The sequence below is a fragment of the Crocodylus siamensis genome, chromosome 2 (genome assembly GCF_052110815.1).
Source record: "Crocodylus siamensis isolate JL-2025a chromosome 2, ASM5211081v1, whole genome shotgun sequence".
Classification (NCBI taxonomy): Eukaryota; Metazoa; Chordata; order Crocodylia; family Crocodylidae; genus Crocodylus; species Crocodylus siamensis.
The window spans coordinates 124,862,534-124,883,999 of record NC_143396.1 but is presented as its reverse complement, the minus strand read 5'-3'; the positions used below and the strand labels follow the sequence as shown (position 1 = coordinate 124,883,999).

Sequence of the window (21,466 nt, the reverse complement as noted above, 5' to 3'; positions counted from 1 at the left end):
AAACTGAAGTGCCCAAGTAGGAAGTACAGGTTTGGGCCACCAGGAAGAAATCTAATCCTCATTCCTAAGAACTACTATGTTGTCAGGTAAATTCAATGCAAATACAATTAATAGTCTATCTCTGTTGCATGCTGAACATTATGCAAAACGAAGGAAAAATAATGTATTTAAGATCACTTCTGTTTTTTATTAATATTATAGGTGTTGAGAAAGGTGAAGATTGTTTGGGTTTTTTTATCCTCACATGAGCAGGGTCTCTTTATAAGTTACGCAGGCTAAGGATAAACAGGTAGTTCTACAAAAAATTGTTTGGAGAAAATTTATTTTTAGTTCTGTCTAATTTGGGACTTAAATTGAGATGACACACAAGATGTGTGGTTTTTATTTAATTCATACTTTTTTAGGTTATTAGCTTACAAAACACTTTCACAGTATTCATGAAGGATGGACAATACAGATGCTGTGACAGTTCATTTGGTATGGATGCAATACTACAGTAGTCCTAGCAGATGCTGGGAAGATTAATATAACACAGACACTACTGTCTTTGCAGATCTGTATCTGCTGGGAGAATTATTGTACCGGGCACTACTTGTACATGGACACTACTGTACATTATTGTACATGGACACTACTGTCCCAGAAGAAGCTGCAAAACATTAAGAATCTCAGACATCCAGGCACGACTGTCCCAGCAGATGCTGAGAGACTTAAAGAGCTAAAACATTATTAAAGATTGATACTGCTGTCTGCTCACATCTGCACCTGATGAGAGAACTCCTTAAGCATAGTACTATTTTAGTAGTTGCCCTGTGATTTTTAATAACAGTCATCTCTCTACTGTTTAGGCATATCTTCGTTTGCACTATCATCATTACTATTGGCACAGGCTGCTAAAGTGTGTCTACATAACATTTATAATAATACAAAATAACGTAGCTGTAACAATCTTGCTAACAAAAAAATTCTCTTGGCAAATATTTATGATCACTGACATGAAGTACAGTGAACCTCACCATACTTATTTAAAATTTCTTTTACCTAAGCTATAATACTTTATGAAATTGGTGTTTCCAAAGGCCCTGGGGATGCCTAAAGGATTTCTGAGTCTTAAGGAGTTGATTGGATGCCTGTGGTCTTGAAGTGATTCACTGCAGCTTCCTGCCCCACCTTCCCCTTTACTGAAAGTTTCAAAATTATGTACAGATCCTCTTACAAGATTAACAGTAGGTCCTGTCAGATTGCACCTGTCTTGTAATACTGAGAGTAGTATGTACAACATCCTCAAAAGATGATTTCCTTGCAGCACTTCAAGCATTTTTTCTGTTCTATTTGCAAAGTTTAGAGCTCAGTTGTCCAAACCTCTGATGTAAGCCTTGGACAGTTCTGAGAGACAAGAAATTCCTCGTACTAGTATTATTATTATTCCCTTCCCCTCTTGCAAAAGAGTAAGTATGATGATCATAAGGTGTTTGTAATAATCTTTGTTATGCCTGGTGAGGTACAGCTGTGCTTTCTTGCTATCAAGAAGAGCTGTAGGTAAAACACCCCTATTGCCATTTTGAAGTGTGGGGCTGCTGAATACATGAGACATGGAGGCTGCTGAAGCGCACTAATTGGCACACTCCAGCAGACACAATTAATTGAGTCTGTTCCAACATGCTGTAATTACAGTGCATCAGAGCAGCATCCCTTCATGTCTACAGCCATCCAAAGTTACTATTTCAGTCCAGTCCTAAAAAAAATAGTTTGGAAGTATAGTGACCCAGTAGTATAACTATAGTGAGTAAGTGGGATACAAATGTGGGTGCTGCCTAAAGATGGGTGAGGGAGAAGAGTGCTGGAATGGAACTGGGGGCTGCCTTACTTCTGTCCTCCCTCACGCCTATACTAATGGTAACCTTGCAGCGGCTCCAGCTCTATAGCTCCAGCATCTGGGAAGACAGAGCAACAGCAGAGGCACATGGTACAGGAACAGTGGTCAGAGCTCTGCTGCTGCAAAGTGCCTGGTGGGAATGCCACCCTATTTTTGCCACTGAAAATTGGTGTTTAGATAGCTGTTCAACAAAAGCATAGGCAGCAAAATAAAATAAAAAGGTGACATCTTCCCCCAGCAGCAGTGAACCTCCAGCTGCTGCTTCTGCACTGTGCAGTCGCTGCCCGGGGCACAGAACGGGCAAGTTGTTTCTCACTGTGTTGACCAATGTGTCCTTGAGGGTAGTACCTCTCCCAGTCACTTTTCTTTGTAAACGAAACTTGTCTAGGTGCCTGTAAATCCTTAAATTTAGCCAGCTGAGTCACCGAAACGGACAAGAAGTTAGCTGTAAACATGTGCAAGTGCCTTGGACTTTGCTACTAAAATCTTTTATTAAAATGGTTAGGAAAAGAAGTTGGTTGAACCAGGAAGCTTTCAAACTCTGCTTGCTTAATATATCAAGCTTTGTATCCATACTGCAGTTGCTCCTCACCCCCTTTACCACATTATTCTGCAGCTATCTATTGCATCTTGTATCTATTCATATTATAAATTCTTTGCAGCACAGTCTAACATTTGTATTGTAACATCTGTATCATGGGATCTTAATCCCAAATGAGGCCATGGGTATTGTTTTAATACCAGTACCTACTATACTGTTATCTGCTCCTTCAAGTGAGCCTTCCCTGCCACTGAAGTCTACCAGTTTTCCATTTCCACTGAGTTCATACCCCCCGATTCAATTTTTCCCCCTGTCGCTTGGCACTGCTCTGAGTGAAAAACCTAGGATCAACTCAGCTAGCTGCCCCTTCTGTATGTGACTACTGATATAGTAGTCTGTCACTACAGGTTATCATTTTGCTTTTCTGCCTGCCTGCTTCATTGAAGGTACTGGGACTGAAGATAGTCTTGTCTATATAAGAAACATGTGCCGATTAACTAAAATTGATCTAGTTTAGATGACGCAAAAGACTTGTGGATAATTCTTTCTGCTCAAGATTGCCCCAGATTGATTCTGTATTATGCCAGTTCCTAAATTAAACCAATCCTATTTGGTTTACTTTTAAATTGAAATGAGTGTGACAAAACTTCAGTTTAAAACATCTTAAAAATTTTACTTTACATTGCTGTAGCTTTCTTGTGTAGGGTAATACAAAGAGTTGGTGGTAGAGCAGAAAGGTAAGTACGTCCCAGTTTTTATTATGAAAAGGGCAATGGTGTTAGGGAAGGTTTGTTTATCCTGTCTGCCCACTTCCTTAGCCACTGTGGAAGGCAATGTGAAAATCTACTTCCTTTGGCTGTTGTGAAGCTGGCCAAACAAATGAGCAAAACAGTCAGGAAGCCTATAAAGTTAATTTAGCCCATTCTCTCATCTTATTCATTTCCAATGACTGTGCAAAAAAGTCCAAAATACTTTGGTTTGTCTGAATTTTGGTTGTTTTGCCTATAAAAACTGTAAAGCTTTAAATGAGGCAGTAAACTTTATAGATGCTAGGTCACTTGTTATTACTATCACTTTCTGTAGTGATTAATTCATACATTGTAAAAGTTTATCATTCAATTTCTGGTCACTTCCCAGTGCAAAAATTCCTTTAATCTAACATAGTTTAGTGATATCTTAGTTACGGGTAAGATGTTGTAACCTGCTGCTATTGTAACCTGAAGTGAAGGTAAAATTTGAAAGTCTTAAATGTGTGTGTGCACGCATTCTCTCCTTCATGGTATTAATATTTAATTTTCTTCCTATTGGTGAACTATTTGGTAGAGAAAACCAGATACGCATGCTTAGACAATGGCGTAACAAGGACAGGGGTGGTGGGGGCAACTGTCCTAGGCACCAACTTGAAAGGGAGGGGATGAAGAAATGTGGCTGCACATTCATGATCACAGTTGTGATTGAGAACCAGAAGTTGCCACTTCCACTTTGCCCCAGGTACCCACAGTGCTAGGCTGCTGCACTTAGGTCATGTTGGGGATCAATGTGTTTTCAACCTCCAGTTCAGCCTACCCAAAATGTTGTTTTAAGGCACTGGTTCTCAACCTTATCAGTCAGGGCACTCGTCCACAACTTTTTTTGAATGTAGCATCTTCCCTGGTTGAGAAGCACTGTTAATGCTGCTTTAGCTTACCGCAGAGCTTCTCAACTGGGTGTTGCTGCCTCCCAGATAAAATTGCCCTGCAAGTAGTGCACAGCCACCTTGTGGCATGTGCATGTGCATCTGCTGCATTAGGGCTGGGATCAACCAGGCAGGAGCTGCCTCATGCTGTGTAGCCCTTCCTGGTCCTGTCCCTCCTATGCTCCTCCTGGAAACCAGAGGTGTGCCAGGGGAGCTGTCTTGTGTGCCTTTGTTTCTGAGGAGTGTAGGAGGAGGGGCTGGACTTGGAAGGGCCTACGACCCAGCTAGCTCCTGCCTGCTTTAGGCTGATCACAGCCTGAAGGCAACAGGAGCATACACAAGGAGTTTTACCTGACATTGAGGCTGCTGAAGGAAGATTGTGGCACCCCAGTTGACAACCACTGTAAATAGTATACAAGTTACCTAAATTTATGCTTCAGAACAATAGTATGTGCCAGGTCATACATTTAAAACTTTTACTATAACAAGAGGAGCGGAGGGAATAATAGGGAATGCGGAGGTGGACGTGTGTATTTGATGACAGGATGATCGTGGCCTCCAGCGTAGCATTCCTGTGAAGAAAGCTAATGCAATTCTATCATGTGTTAGACACTGTATTCTTAGTGGAGGCAGAAAATATTGGTACCACTTTTTGAGCAATTTTTAATACCAATGTATAAGGCACTGGTAAGGCCCCTTTTAAAGAACTGTGCACAATTCTGGTCATGTATGTTAAAAATATATATATTTTAAACTGGAACAAATGCAAAGAGAGGTTTTCCATTCCCATAATTAGCTTAATAGCCTATTTTATGAGTAAAAGAGTTTTGCTTGTCTAGTTAGCAAAACCAGTTGGGCAGGGGTATGATTGCTCCATCTAGGTTTCCTGCATATGTAGGAAGTTTTACGTAAAACATTCCTTAAAAGCTTTTGTTAGTTACCTGTAGGGTCTAGAAAGAAGTTTCTTTCTCTTCCCTTCTCCCATTCCCCAGATTCATTATCTGCATTATTTGGCCTCTTATAGTGGCTGGGTGAGTTTTTATTTATGGGGAGACGGCCCTGGTCTATAGCATGGACCATTTCCTGGAACTGTCTGAGTATATTTTTTTACCTAAACAATATTCCAACTGTTTCAGTGCGAGAGACATTAGGTATGTGCTTGTCTCTCCTGTTTTTTTCCTATAGCTTGTAATTTTATTTATTTAAAATCAAGTGACTGTGATGTATAAGAGGTCTGGAGTATTTGTTCTTGTGGATCACTTTGAACAAATGGTTGCATGTGAGTGTCAGGGTTTTGTCTCGATGGCCTTAGATTTCTTTTTGTCCTATATTGCTATAATATATAAATACAGTTTTATTCTGATTTTCTCCTGTGAAATAGGGCAGTATGCTTTTAGTATAGAGAGGAAAACAACTTGTCCAAGATGAAACAGGACATCACTGGTGGAGAGAGCAGTATAGACCCCAGATCTCTGAATGCCCTGGACATAAGCTCAGACAGGTACTTTAATATTTGAAGAATGTTGTTTTTGGGTGACATTCTGTTAATTAATAGTTCATCTGTTTTCACTGCTTGCCTCTTGAAAAGCTTATCTGAGATTTTAGGTGTTGAGAGCTGTAGAAAGCTCCTTCATCTGAACACACCAAGAATCTTAAGCTGGCATCCAGTGAATACTGAAAGGTGTCTCAGTTGGTTTTGGTTATATTAAATGACCAATGACAAATATTATCAATGACAAATTGTTTACAGATGCACACACCCAAGATCCTGCTTGCATTGACACATTGCAGCTGATTAGTGGACCAATTGTACAGACTTCCTGTGTGATATCAAGAACATAGTAGCTGTTAAAGAGAAATAAAAGTGGTGAAGGTCACGCCTCATGGTCATTGAAATCCTTTTCACATAGGAAGGGCACAGCGTAATGTACATTTGGTGGGTGGCTGTGTAAAGTTTCCTCTTTCAGTGATTTCCAGCTTGCTCCTGATCCTTATGTCCCTCCCCCACCTCAGCCTTATAAATGGGAAACAGCTCTTGCTGTTGGTAGATGCTTTATAAGAGTGCCAAATACCATTGCCCGTGTCTCAGTTTGAGACTGAACACAGACTGTATTGAAGCAAAGTGTTCCCATCACTGCTGCCTCAGAGGCGTTTTTGAAATTGAAATGCTGCCTTATTGTCTTGGCAGGGCTAAAGACACGATTACTGTCTGTATCATTGGATGGTCATGTAACTTAATTTTTTACCAATTATCAGGGCTTTCTTAAATTTTGATACCACAACAGTTTTAAACAATGAAGCACAGTTAACTTGGGGAGCTACCTATTTTCTAGCTTAGAAATGTAACTTTCAGAAGTACAGGTTCATAAGTTTTAATTGCCTTAATTCATACTTGCACATTTGGATTTGCTGATAACTTGTCTGTTTCAGGTTTACATTATAAGAACTGATTATTTAGGGCTGTGAATGATGTAGGTCTTCTAATGGGCAATGTGAATTTAAAAATTGCAAAATTAGCTCATATATATATCTTTGTTTAATACATGTGTATTAAGCTCCTGATTCAGTTCCCAATGAAGTCTTTACTTTGACTTCAGGGGAAATTAAACTAGGCGGTTAAGATGTTCTGTAACTAATATCTGACTAAACACTTATGGTGAAATATTCTTGGAAGCATGAGCTTGGTTCCCATTGACTTCACTAAGAGCTTGCAAATGCAAGTGTTTAGTTTTTGACAACAGCTGTGTGATTCCCATTGACTTCATTAAAGATTAATTGAGGATAGAACCTGGCCCTTACAAGCTTAAAAGTAAGGCTAAAATAAGCTTATTGCCCAACTGAAGCGGTACAGAGACAGTCTGCATAAAGCATTTTTGTTTTGTCATCATTTATATGTATACTTTTTGTTGAGGTTTTTTGGGCTATGATTTGGAAAGCAAAGTCAGTTGCCTCTCATTGAAAATAAACAAGACTTTAAAAAGTGTGTGTAGGAGAAATAAGACTAATGGTAACCAGCTTATTGGCAGAAACTTGAAAAAAGGCTCTTTCAAAATGAAATGGAAAATGGAACAGCTAGAAAGTGACTGGTTTTATGTGATTTATGCTCTCCCCTATCCTCTTCCACCCCACCATCCCGGAAAAAAGCTACAAAGCTGAAATGCAGTTTTGAATCTCTTCTGTTTTTAGAGCAGAATTACCTTAGTAATAAACACAATTTTTTTTTCCCCTTCCACTGTAGGAGGCATATGGTATCATTCAAGTATATTAGGGGTGTGCATCAGGAACTGGGAGAACACCAGTTCACCAGGGCACCCCAGGGGAAGATGAGGCCTGTGGTCACAAACTGCTGGAAGGCTGTTTTAGACCAGACATAAGGAAAAATTTCTTTACCGTCCAAGTCACCAGAGTCTGAAATAGACGCTTCCCAGAAGTGGTCACACACCCACTCTAGATACCTTTAAGAAACACTTGGATGCTTATCTTGCTGGGCTGATCTGACCCCAGTTGACTTCCTGCTCTTTGGACAGGGGTTTGGAACTGATGATCTTGCAAGGTCCCTTCCAGCCCTAATGTCTATAAAATCTATATGGGACTACAGTCTTTATTTAGTCCCTTTTTAAGTTCTTAAAAAATAATTAATTGCTTCTTGGAACCTCTTTACAGACGACATGTTGGCAAATAATGTTGCAGACCAGTTATTGAAATTTTGCAAATTTTATTATGTTTTTGTTGCTTGTTTTCCCAAGGTGCGGTCCTCTGGGATTTTGATTTATATTTGGAGGCACTTGTGTTCCATCCCTGCTATCATTGTAGCAGGTTCCTCCACAAAAAGAAATGTTGAAACTATCCAACTTGTATTTTGTATCACATGTATGCTTAACAGCTTTAATCTGGAAGCGCTGTGTTTGGAGTATGATTATGATTACCTTTATAAAACTGGTATATAGTTGGTTTATAATATTTGATATTTACATTAGCTTGAAATGTAACCCGTTTTCGAACAGGCCACAAGTTGTTTCGGAAACACAAGCACTCACAAAATTGCCCTTATGCATCCTGCTAGTGATTCTGTCTTTATGGCAACTTTTTCTTGTACTTCAAAAACTTTTCAGTTGTTAGTTATGGTTATAAACTCTAAATACAAGCAACTAACCACATCATCAGGTGTCAATCTGGTATGCAGGCCATAATCAGGTGACATGTGACTCGATTTAAGATATAGTGTCAAAATAAGAATTAGACACATGTACGACGATAAAAATTAAGATAGTACCGAGAACTGGGTTTGTTTGCTTGCTTTTTTCACTTCCAGGCGTGGTGCTAAAATTCTGAAGTCTGATTTTAATCATAGGACAATAAGCATAGGCTATTAAGTGTACAAGCTAAGCAAATAGGATTGATTAGAGATGAAACCACAGAATCCTAGAACATGGTGGTTGGGAGGGGCTTCAGGAGGTCATCTAGTCCAACCCCCTGCTCAAAGCAAGACAATCCCCAACAAGGTCATATTCTATTAAAATGGTTTGAAAATCCTTTTGTCTGAAAATTCTGTTGAGGATGTCTCTCCTTTTTTCCTTTCTTTTCCCTGAGGCAGGATTTTGAAAGAAATAGTTATTTGTCACATGTTTTATACTATTATAATGAAGAACAGTATTTTTTGCCTGCAGTTGTTTAATTTGTCATCAAAAAAATATGGTTCCTGTGCTGAATGGCCACTCTTTCATAATGAGTCTTTTTGGTTTGAATAAATGGATACGAAAGCTGGAAGGAAATTCTTGAGCGAGAACAGCATCTAGATAATGATGTCTGTCAAGGAGCAACACTATGCATTTGGAGGGTAGGGAGATTTTAACTATGAACATGGTAGGATGTAGAGGATGTTGAATTAGCGAGGACAGGTCTAAAAAAACCCAAAGAATTGCATAACAGGCGTGCTGCAGTTCTACTTTTGGGACCCAGGAGTTTAAACAGTCTATTTTCTCCAAGGTTCATCCCATTATGATGATTTTTTCCTATGCTAATTTAGTAATACTAAATTTTTTTAATATTGCAAACTTTTCTAAGACTAACTGTAAAGACATTAGCATATGTGCACAACCTCATTGTGATATCACAGAAAGAAAAGCTGGTTTAAGAGCTGTAGAGCTCTATCACAGCTGTATGGCTGACTGCAACAGAATGACAGGAAACAAGCTGTTAAAGATGCTTATTAAGGAACTGAAATTGTCAGTGTTTCTAGACATCTTCAAAAAGAAAAAACCAAACAACCCATCTTACAATATGCATATTGATGATGCTTTCATAATCCTTGCTATTACAAAAGCCTACCCTCATAGCTAAGCTAGTTGGTATTCTGATTTTGAGATCTATGTAACTTGTAATCTAGTCATTGTTAAAGAGTGCCTGAGAGTTGCTGAAATGCATACTTATAGATACGCATGTTTTTATGAGGCAAGATACTCTAGAGAGTGTTTCCAATAAAATGTCATTGTAGAAGCTGGCCTAGATAATATAATTCATCTAAAAATACAAATGTTATAATGGCAGAGTTCAGCATTTGTCGTGATGCTTCTGTGTAATGATGTGGTTCAGTGAATTAAAGGCCATTATTCTTCATTTTTAGTTGTGGACAGAAAATTTGTACTTGTCAATATAAACCATCTCCCTTTTCATGTCTGAGTCATGGCTAACGTGTTTAAATATTGCAGATGTTCTTTTAGTTTCTGTCCCTTTCCCTCAGTCTCCATTTGTTGCAAGTCCTTCACATATAGTACAGAAAGTTATAGGACATCTCTTTGCCAGTGCTTTATTTTGAGGTGAAATTAAAATTTTGCTCACAAGTCTTTCTTGTCCTTATAGCATCACTAAAATTAGTTGGCCACTCTCTTTAATCTTTATGAGATTATTATTTTGACCTATTTGTTTAGATTAGACTAGGGGTGGGTGGATCCAGAGGGGGTACAGTAGTGTGGTTGCTCTCCCCTTCAGACCCTGCTTTGGGAGCAGCAGCTGGGGACTTTTTATTAAGTTATCAAAGCAGGGTAAAAATTCTACCCCATCCTTTCCCTTCTGTGCTCAATGATGTGTTTTCTCCCCTCCCTGACAAGCCTGTTCCCTTTACCTCTGCGTCAGCTGGGGACTGAACAGTGGCAGGCAGGGGAAGGAGGGGAGCAGAAGTGCCACTGAGTGTGAGGGGGTGGGCGCAGCAAAAGGGCAGAGGGTTGGGATTCTTACCTGGTTCACTAACTTAAAAATCCCCAGCTATTATTCCTGTAGCATGGTCTGTGTGCCCTGGGAGCATGGGGTACAGGAACCCCTGGAGTGGTGATGGCTGCTTCTGCACTGCCCTTTACAAAATCCTGGATCTGCCTGTAGATTAGACATACAATATCTAGCAGTGATCCCTTTTCCTACTAGCATTGCTACTTCTCTCCTTTAGCCCTTTTTTCTCTGTGGTAGCATTAGTCAAATCAATGCGGGCAAGGGAAGAACAATTTCATTTCTACTTTTGCCTTTTGGTCCTTTCAGATCAATCTCTGCTCTTCTTTTTAGTGAACATTGTACAGGTTTCCCTTTTGGATGTTAGAACTGGCCATCTCTCTTCTTTGTCTTTTTTTCTTTTTGACTTTTGATCTGAACTCATAGTACCTGTAAATGTCCAGTTAGCTCTGAGGTATCCATTTGATATTCTTCATCATGTAAATATCCATAGATCTGTTTAACTGTGTACTTGAAATTATTTTCAGGTCTCGTGCCTATCTAGTGACAGAGGTATGTCTCTTCTGCCTCTTCAACCCTTTCTGCCCCCTGAAGTTAGCTGGCTCCACAGAAGTTCAGTGAGACATTCCTACTGCAGTTTGTTTGGGGGTTTTTTGGAGAAAAAACTCATCCATCTAATTTTCCATTGTGCCCAGGACAATTTACCTTTTTAAGAGAACCTTTCCTGTTGGCTCCTCTGATAAAGCCAACATGTAGAGGAAAGAAGTGCATGTGTGCCTTCTGCTTTGCTTTCTCCGTTTCAAGTATCTTACTGAAGAATGTTCTTGGGTGAAGTTCGGCTTTCTCGCAGCCAAGACCCAGGGAGGAGAGGTTGTGCGGGATTTGGAGAGGCAAGCAATACTGTGGAGAACTCGGGTACCCTCTTGGCAGTCCAGGCAGGGGCACCTTCCTGCCACCCGCAATCCTGGGCAGAAAACCAAGGTATTTTGGAAAACCTGGTGTAGTATAAAGGAGAGGAGCACAAACACAACATACAGCCGTAGCGTGGGTTATAATCTGCCTCCCCTGCAGAGGCAGCTTGATCTGCATTATTGTTCCCCTAGCATTGCCCTCTAGTTCTCTCCTAAGGTGTGTGGAGGACCAGAACTCAGATAATCATGACACAACTGACTTTAAAAATAAGTGGTTTCCTGAAGAGTAACTTCTAAATTATATCAGGTCAGACATCCCAGACTAGAATCTCATAGGAAATTCTGGTCTCATTCTTCTAAAGAATCCATTTTTGAACCACTGCTCACTTCTTAGGAAAACCAGAATGGACCCTTGAATGGAAAGGACCTCTGTTTGAGGGCAGGAAGAGGCCTGATGGCCTGAAATACTTCTGTAGTACTTACTAAGCCCAGTATTTATATTTAATTCTGAAGCAGCATCAGAAGGGTAAGTACTCAAAGGTGCGGGGCAGGGGGATAAACTAAAAAACTGGTACCTGATTGTCCTTTTTCACTGTCCCCTCTTTCTCCCCCTGCTAAGAATACAGCCTGGAGTTAAACCTGAGAAGCTTGTGTTGGGAGAAGGAGGGGTCAAGAGATGGAGCCTAATAAAACGTGTACTTTTTATTCGGCTCTGTCTTAACTGTGGTGGCAGTGGGACAGGATGGACATCTGGCCAACAGTTAGTTGGGGTTAAAGAACCAACATAAGTATATAAAAATAACAAGTGAAGAAATAGACTATTCTGTCACAGTGAAGTGAAACAGTGCTCAGGAGGCCAGTGACTGTCCTAGATAAACTTAGTGGTAATTCTTTAGTAATAAGAAAGGAATGAGGAATTCCAGCCACACCTACAAAGATTGGGGAAGTACTTCTATTGCCTCGAGCTACTGTTGAATGTCACCATATCCTGCAGCCACTCGTATCTTTTCACTCCACAAGCCAGAGAATGATTAGATAAAAGGGAAATCAGCCTGGCTGTGGAATATGTGGGGGCAATAAGTAGGGGTCTGCTGAACTCGAGGAGGTGGCTGGTCGATTTTTTTCTAGTGAGCATATCCCAAGGTCAGCTGCCACTTTCACAGGCTGAGTGTGGCAGGCCCCCAACACCTCTAGCCAAGGGGCCCCGGAAGTCCTGCCCTTCCCAGATTGCCAGGTGGCCCCAAACTACATCTTTATTGCTTAACAGTGTTTCCCTTAATAGCTTCCATGGGCTTAATCCTTTGACTGTGCCCATGGAAGCTGTTAATTGACATGTTATTAAGCAATCTAAGCACTTAAGATAGTTCAGTTTAGAGTTTAATTATTAAAATAAAGCTATATACAACATGAATTGTAACTAATAGCAACTATTTGCACATTAATAAAGGACATTATAAGAAGGAGTTTACTGAAATTGAATGCTAACCTTGAAGCAAGGGCAATTCATGCTAGCATGCTGCATCCAGTGGCAGTTGCTGCTGACATTCTCTGCCTCTGGGGTGAACACTTGTCTGTACTCTGAGTTTATTGGTGTGGTGGGGCAGTGTTTCATTGGGGTCTAGGGATGTGGAAGCTGGTTACAGATGTTCAGAGTACCAGAATGCAAGTACAGGCATCTGGCACTTTGACAAAGTTCACATAAGCAGCATGTTTGTTGTCATGCTCGTTCTGCCCTCCAGGGATTGATTTCAGTAGCTGAGGGTCACGACGCAGAACAGGCAGTTGATTGGGGTCCAAAATGTGAGCAGCACTAAGGAAGGAGGCAGCCAATTGACTTCACTGTGGTGGCAGTGACAGGTTGTACCTGTAGTATTAGTTCAGCTTCACAGGTATTGCCTGGACCAGTTCCTGTCTCCACTGGTTTTCATGAGGATAGCTTCACAGTTTTTATGATGCCCTGTTTTTGATCCATTTTACCAAATCCATCAGCTGTGTGTGTTTGTGTGGTAGATCACAGCCTGCTGGCCTTCAAACCATGTTAGAAACTCCATGAACTGGGTGGCATTTTCAGCCACAGACGTCACTTGATCTTGAATGTTGCCTCAGCTTAAGAGATTGCAAAGTTTACGTATGCATGGTATGCTAGGTGTGATTTCCAGCTCTTTGCTCCCAAACTGCTGATAGTATTGTATATGCTAGGCGTGGTAACAGACTGCGTTTGAACCATGAATTCCATGTTGTGAGCACAAGCTCTGGTGGCAGCAGCACAGTGGCATGCAAGTCCCCACTTCGATTGGCGATGGATTTCCTGTACTGGACCTTATGACCTGGACAATGCTTGAAGGCTTTCTTGGAGGAGGACACTGAGCTGTCTACATCAGGGAACTGTGTACATCAGATGTCACCTCACTAAAGACAGAATGGCCACATCAACATGAACATAGACATTTGGTTCCCCGAGGACAACAAACAGCACACCTTGTGCCACTGCTAGTTGTCCCCAGGGAACACCTGTGCCATGCACCCTCTGACATGTGGCAGGTTACCCTAGGTGGGGGGGGGCGGGCGGCCAGCACTGGGCTTGCCCCCAGCAGCCTTACCTGGAGTCCCTCCCCCCCCCCCCCGCATGCTACTTCCTTGCAGTGCAGAGAAGAGGTGAACGTGTGGCACGTGGTGCTGCAGTGCAAAATGTCTGTAGTGCCACATACCGCACAGCCACGCTCGTCTGGATGTGGCCAAGGCGCACATTGCAGGTGACAAGAACTGCATTGGGCAGTATTCCTTGCAGCATATCAGAGAGCCTTGCACGTGTACATGACTTCATTGGACAGGAATATGGAGATCTTGTTACGTTTTAAGCTGTAGCTGACAAGTTTACCTTTGCTATGGCTTGAGACAGCAGAAAAATTGACAGATGTGGTGTGGACTGGCTCTGTTAAGAATACAGGCAGGTCACAATCTGTCCAGATCCCTGGTACAAATCAAATGTGCAGTACGTAGTTATTTTGAGGATCAGATGGCTTCATCAGCCACAATGGAGAAAGATTCACACTTTGCCAATGCAGACTTTGTGGACTATACATGTGAAGCAATTCACCGCAGGAAGATAGTCTTGTTGAAGTTTGTTGGCACTTAGAAAACAGCCATCATTTGACATGTTTTGGTTCAGGTAAATTCCTCTAAATCTGGGTGATCGTGTTTCTCCAGTGGGTATTTGATGCTACTATGAAAGCCTCTGAGGGAAAATGCCACCTCTCCCTTGCCAGGCTGCTTTCTGTGGTCCTTTTAAAGAGCAAGGGCATGGTTGCTTGTTTCTTGCTCTGACTCTTAACCTCTGCAACAGCCTTTTGCTTATGTGTGACTTGGATTCTAAGTGTGGATCTGTGCTGGTTCTCCTCTACATGTGAAGGATTGTACTGCAGGCGGTACGGAACAGTCTGTCTTTATCTTCATGTAAGGTCCCTGCAGGTTAGTGTCTTACACAGTGCAGCGCTGAAACATATTTGGCCATCTTAGAAGATTTCTTTTCAGTGGTACCTGCCTGTGGGTGCTTTAAGTTGATGCCAAAACCTTCCCACTTCTTGATTGGCCCCAGGCTGGTTCCTGAACTGAGACTGTCACAGGCTCAGCCTCTTATTTGCCCTGTCCCCATCTCCCTCCCTATCGTGTTTCAGGACTGCAGGGTTTCTTGCCCTCTTTGCTGCTTACAGCTTGATTTTTGAGGAATTCAAAATCAATCAATTCAAATTGTTTGTTTGCTTGTTTTTTGTTTTGTTTAGGTTTTTTTTGCAGCAAGTCCACCATTTTTCAGAGCCCATCCGATTTTTCCATGAAAATCACACAATTGTGAATTCAGTATGTCCATAGCAATAAACCAGGTTCTAACTTGCTATGACTGCTTTCTAGGCCTGCCACAGTCAACATATTATATGTTAAATTTAAGAGGCAGTGTGTTTTGAGTTACCTTTATATTGCCTCTGAGCAATAAAAGACAGTTTGCTAGTATATAGAGCTATCTGATTTGCCTTTTGAGTAATAGGATAGGGTTTTTAAAAACACTGCTTCAGTTTAGGGCTGATTTAAACCCCCATGTCATGCACACACCCCACTGACTCACCTGCTTCTTTGGTGGCGGGAAGGGGAGGGCGAGGTTCCGGGAGGCAGTGTGGTCCCTGGGCTGCGGGGGGACTGGTGCTTCCCTCCGTGGCAGCGGCAGCCCCCTCCACCATGGCATCCGCCAGCAGGCACTCGGCTCAAGCAGCCTCAGGGGGCACTGCAGCCATGGAGCCCCTGGGCCCCTGTGCAGCTCAGGCAGACGGACAGGAAGAACAGGCTGACTGCTTTTCTTGAGCGGTGCCTGTTTTTCCAGGCTTCTGCCAGGCTGCCTGCAGGGCTTCCTGCGGAGCTGCATGGAGCCTGCTGCTTTGCTTCACAGCTGTAGTGGGTTTTAGTTTACTGTGTCCCATTTAAGGCGCATTATGCCAGTGAATTTCATACAGTGGCTGGAATTAATGCACAGTAGGTTGCCAAGGCGTACAAACACCGACACTATTAAAGCGGTGCAAAAGCATTCAGCCCACTTAAAGTGTCATGCACGCATGCCCCTCGCTTTGTCTACACATGGCCTTAGTTTCTAACAACCAGTTCCTTAAAAGAATAATTTCATCCTGCCCTCCCAGTAAAATGTTACTGTAAATTCATGCTTAATTTTTGACATCTCGGAGTGGAGCTTGAGATGGGAAAATTGCTAACGTGCTGTTTAATCACAGTTTGATACCATGGAAAAGTTGTATAGCTGCTATTGGGTTTTTAATTCTGTAGTGCTAAAAACAAGGATAATAAATAGTCCCACTAAGTGTTAAAGATACTTTATGGGTAGTGTATGTTCACTAATAAGAGATATTGCTATGGAAGTTTTACCAAGTTCAGATCTCTTTGTTTTTCAAAATGTTTATACTAACCACCAACTAGACTGTAATACACTTCTTTGTTACAGCTTTTCTGGTTATCAGAAAGGGTGAATTAAGGCTTTTCTTTACTGCACACATGCATAAAATGTTATGATAGCATGCCTCTGTTTCAGTACCAAACTGTAGTGTACAGAAAAATAAAAATAAACTGTGGCAGGCTACGGTTCAGAATCATATTACATTTTTTAAAAGAAATTTCCTAACAATTGACTTCAGCATTAGAACTTTTATTAAATAAAATTATTCAAAATGCTCACACCAGTGACAACTAATATTGGTACCCTGCCCCATAGCTTCTGTCATAAAACTATAGAGTGTTTTTAAGGTGCTAACTAGTCTCATTTTTCTTTTCTTACAGGCTCTACAGGAAACAATCTGCTGCCAAACTTCAGTATATCGTTTCAGAAAGAGCCATGCTGAATTGCTTCTCTCCTTGTCCGTTTCTGTACAGGTAAAGTTAAAGTTTGATATAAAAATTATGGGGAAGCTCCCACAAACTGACCTTACGAAAGCAGCCTTTCTTGTTTATCATTTAAGTTGTGGGAAGTCTCTTAACACACAAAATTAGGGATTTGGTTGCAAATTGTAGCTTTTTTTTTTTAATTGCCCGTTTGTGCTTTTGAGCTACAAAAGTAGTAATTCTGCTGTAACAGATTAGATGATGATCTGTCTGTGAAATCCTTATTTTGAGGGTTTCTGACATGCAACACTTCTAATTGTGGCTGAAAATTGTCATCTCTGGTTCATTCACATCAATTAATTTGTTATTTAACAGTTTTTATTAAAAGCATTTTCTTGCTAATATTTGTGCCATAATAGACCCTACTACAGCTATTGCAGTGTCCACGGATTGAGGGAGTTGTATGTCTAAATCTGTATGATGGTAGTTTAAGACATTTTAATATCAAGAAACGAAGCCAAGCATTTGTATAGTAATATGCTGTTAAGCTAATAGCTCTGATTATTCATACTTTAATGTTGTTTCCAGCAGAATACTTTTTGGGTTCCATATTGAGAATGTGGGTGATGAATAATTAATCGTACAATGACTCTATGTGAAAGGACTTTCAGTGTCAAAAGTGGATGGGATTTTGTACCATGCAAAGATTTATTTTGGGCACCTTATCTTGAATTTCTTATTTCTTTATTTTTAATAAATAAAATGCTTTGATAGTCTCTATATTAATTTAGTGTTTTTCTTTTTCTTTTTAAAGAAATACTACAAAAACAAAGTGACAGTGTTCATAGATATGGTGTAGAGATGGAGCCCTTTAAAAAAAGGCAGGGGGACAGGATGTGGTTAGGCACATCAGATGCTGCCAACAGTGCTAGAACCTGAAGAAAATGTTGGCTTCTGGCTCAATGAAATCTGTAACTCTGAACTTCTTAGAGGCTTTATAGTCTGTGTTAAATGTAACCACCATTAACTGGGCTGATTCAACTGATGGAATTTGTGCTTCTCAGCTTATCTGTATCTTCTTTACTGTCACTTCCTATTTGGAATCATCAGCTTTTTGCCTCCTGCCACAACTTGTGGTTATGTGCTTAACCACTGTGAGCAGATTTGACCTCTCTGAGGTCTAATGTGAACCAATCCGTGTACTTAGTCCCCTTCTTTCCACCACTCACCCTGTTTTTGGTATTCCTTCTGTCCACTTAGTCTTCAGTCCTTCAGTGTGGGCATGTTGTGTGGTGTGTTCTAACTTTTGTCAACTTATCTTCAGTTGAAACAACCCTTCCTAGGCTTCTTGCACTTTAATTTTGGCTCCTGTAACAGCTTCGAACCCTTGATTACCTCAGCATCTTTATATCTATGTTGGAGATCTTGTTGACTTGTGTCTGACCAAGTCTTCATTCTGTCCATCAAGGTGGGATGAATTATAAATTCCTACATCTTTTTAACTTTTTAAAATCAGGTTCTATTACTTGGAGCAGCTTTGATACTAGAAATCACAGAGGAGGCTCTATCATAAGCAACCACAAATTGGAAGTATTTTGAATTCCCTTGCTTTCTTTAAGCCTTTTTTTCTGTGACATCCTTCATAGTGAGCCTTATTTCCCTTGGTGGCTATGCTGTGGTCTACTGATGCACAATTTAGCTACAGGCATACCAGTGTTCAAAATTGACGTGAAGGACATTACAATCTTGTGCACATGTCACTGAACCATGAGTAAATTGTATATTCTGAAGCTGTGCCCTTGAATATTCTCATTTACCACATCCACAGCAACTCCAGTTAGGAACAGATTGGTCTGTAGGCCAACACATATTGCAGATTCTATATTCTAGCCCAGCTTACTTTTACCTGTGGCACATGCATTGTTGCACATCATTCTGATGGATCTTTTAGCACTAGCCCTCTAAGACAGTTGTGTATTGTTCCCAGGTCTACAAAGGCTGTACCAAACCTTCTGCAGGTCAACCACTTTGCCTTGGGCCCTTTCATCTTGTATTAAGGGTTGGAGAGAGGAGTGGAATCTCCATCTTATAGTAGCCTTTCAAATGTTAGGCTTTCTTCTGCACCATGTATACCTTGTTTCTTCAACCTTTCGCCATGTGGATTACATTCCAGCCCTTTTATTATTTATTACGTGCCTCAGGATCTTTCCCATTTCTCTATATCCCTCTTAAAGTGTAATGCCCGCATTTCAAATGTTAACAATTGTGTTAAAACTGAGGCAGTATGAGAAGACTGCTAGCTTAAAATCTAGCCAGGCAGTGGGTAAGGAAGGGTGGGAGGGAGGGAAAGGAGGAGAAACAGTTCTTGATAAACGATTTGCCCCCAACTACCCCTCTTATGATTATAAAACACTTTTTTTCCCCACTTAAACATTTTTCTTCTTTCTTACTTAAGTTATGGGTGTTTTTCTCTGTTTGTGTGGGACTTTATGATGACATGCAAAGTACTGCCATATGCATAAAACAACTGAAAACCGGGGGTGTTTTTTCTCTCAACACCTTCAGGTATAGCTCGAAAACATGTTCGCTTAATAAACATACTCACTACTTATAACAATTGCAGGTGAAAAACCTTGACACTTTCATTTGATGATGTTTTTGAATAGAACAAGTTATCACTGTGACATTAATATGTTTTATATTGAATCCATAATCACAAAGCATGCCTGAAACTTCTTCACTGTGTACATAATGTTAGATTTTTAAACTAAACTCTCCTATGGAAAAGGAACAGTAAGACTTGAACCACATCAGCTTCAAGATGGCCTGGTACCAGAGGTCATGGACCAATATTTGTAGCACTATAAACAGAACACCTAGGAGAATAAGAACACGAGAAGCCCCGAACGAATTGGGTGAAGATTGCCAGGTGCATGAATGGAGCATACCATGGTCAGTACAAAATCCTAATGTAAAATTGTCAAAGGATTTGTAACGGTAACTCTCTTAAGCCCTTTGTGAATAAAGGAAACTTAGAAATAGGTTGGCTTTTAATAGAAAGGCATACATAAGTGGCAAATATTTGCCTCCATTATATTCCCCAGTTTTCAAATAAATGATGGACAACTGCAGTAACAGTTCTGGTGGTGTCACAAGTACTCCAGCTTTGCTTCCATGGTTATTAGGTTGTTATCAAAATATTCTGAAACAGTCTGTGCTGTTTTTACTCATTGAGGTATATAGGAAGTGATTAGATTACACTGCTGTCTTGAATTGCTAAAAAATCTGCAACTTCTGTACTCAAAAGCTTTAAAGCATTGTTTTGAAAACTATGTGGAGTGGATGTGTGTTGGTAACACTTCAGAGAGAGCAAGTGTTAGAGGAAATAAATGTATAGTAGAGAATTTGCAATGGTACTAAGTTATATGTTGCCTTTTTATAAAAACTCTTGATTTAGTACCATTTTAGGACGGAGTTCCTGAGTTTCCAATCCCCTCTTCCGTGACTAAAACACGAAGACCCCCAGGCTGTGCTGCAATGCCATAACACTTTTAGCTCATAGAGTGGTGATGCATCATTGTGAGGATGCATGACCTCCAACGAACCACTTTGGGCCACATGTTTGATGTATCTGCAAGTGATTGCATATGGCACAATTGGTATGTTCCTTAGACTCCCAGAACTTAGTCAGAGTGACCAGATTCAAAGTTTTTATTTAGAAAGAATTAAGCTTCCAGTCCTCAAAGCACCAAAGAAATTTTCTGTGTGTGAAATGGAAACCTTCCACATATCAACATAATGTAACCAAAGCAACTTACTGTGCCCAAGTCTGCAAACAAACAGCCTGAAACAGCTGTGAGCTCTCCTCTCTCCCCTCTGCTTGTGGTGTAGAAGAACATGTACACAGGCAGTTATTTAAAAGCAGCTCATGTGTAGTAAGCCCTACCTCTTTCTTTCTTTGTAACCCTTGGTAAATTGTTTTGTGGTTATTCTCCAAAGCCTAGATCTTCATTACAATTTCTGTTTGGGCTGCGGGTGTGGAAGGATCAGTCTTTCTAGCTGATATGGCTTTGTCAGCAAAAAATCTTTCATTTGGGTGCAGCTGTGCTGGGAGAGGATTTAAGAGGAGCTGGCATAGCTCTGGTAGAGCTGTGTGGGTATTTGGGGGGCCTGGCTGCCTTCATAGTTCTGTTATTGGAGGCAACAGCAGCTCCCATAGTAAAGTAGCCTAAATTACATTCAGCCCTCTCTGAATTTGACACCTCTTTATTGTAGGTGCTGTTGGAAATGGTGTTAATGGTTCAGCAAATGGAAGTGGGACACCAAGAACAGTTAATCTGAATTAACTAAAGATGAGAATTCAAAGAGAATAGTTAAAGCACAGAAAAACCTGGTAACTGACATTTATTCAGCGATAAAATAACTTTAGATTGGTTTAGCTTAATTCAGTGAATTAACAAGTAAATGTCACTATACTGCTTAAAGAGACCATCTAGACCAAGGTTTCACATGCTTTAATGATGTCTGAGGTGATAAGATGTTCAGGCTGTCTAGCGTTGATACAGTTCTGCAGAGTTTTTCAGGTGCCAGAACTAAATCACCTGCCCCAGACAAGAGAAGTGTTGCTAACAGAATTGACCCTCTTTTGGCAGAATTTGTTCATGCTGTGGATTTTACACTTGGGCTACATCATTGATAGGGTGTGATTGTTGGTTTTACTGGCAGAATTGTAATGTACTCAAGAACTGAATATCCCAGATGGAAAAGTCCTGAGAAGTGATGTCAGAGATCTGGATTAATTCAATGGTATATCTTGCAAAATTGAGAGCATGAGTCCTGTTGAGGATGGACACCATTATGGGTATGATTGCATT

General features: G+C 40.7%; 1 protein-coding gene across 6 annotated transcripts in view; it reads left to right on the top strand.

The window, feature by feature from the left end:
• The window catches only part of SGMS2 (sphingomyelin synthase 2), a 138,863-nt gene that overhangs the window by 78,670 nt on the left and 38,727 nt on the right, over positions 1 to 21,466 (top strand). For all 6 annotated transcript variants that reach the window (XM_090036739.1, XM_090036740.1, XM_090036741.1 and 3 more), the window contains one exon: positions 16,551 to 16,643. The gene's annotated coding sequence lies outside the window, so the exon portion shown is untranslated. The remainder of the gene's footprint in view (positions 1 to 16,550; positions 16,644 to 21,466) is intronic.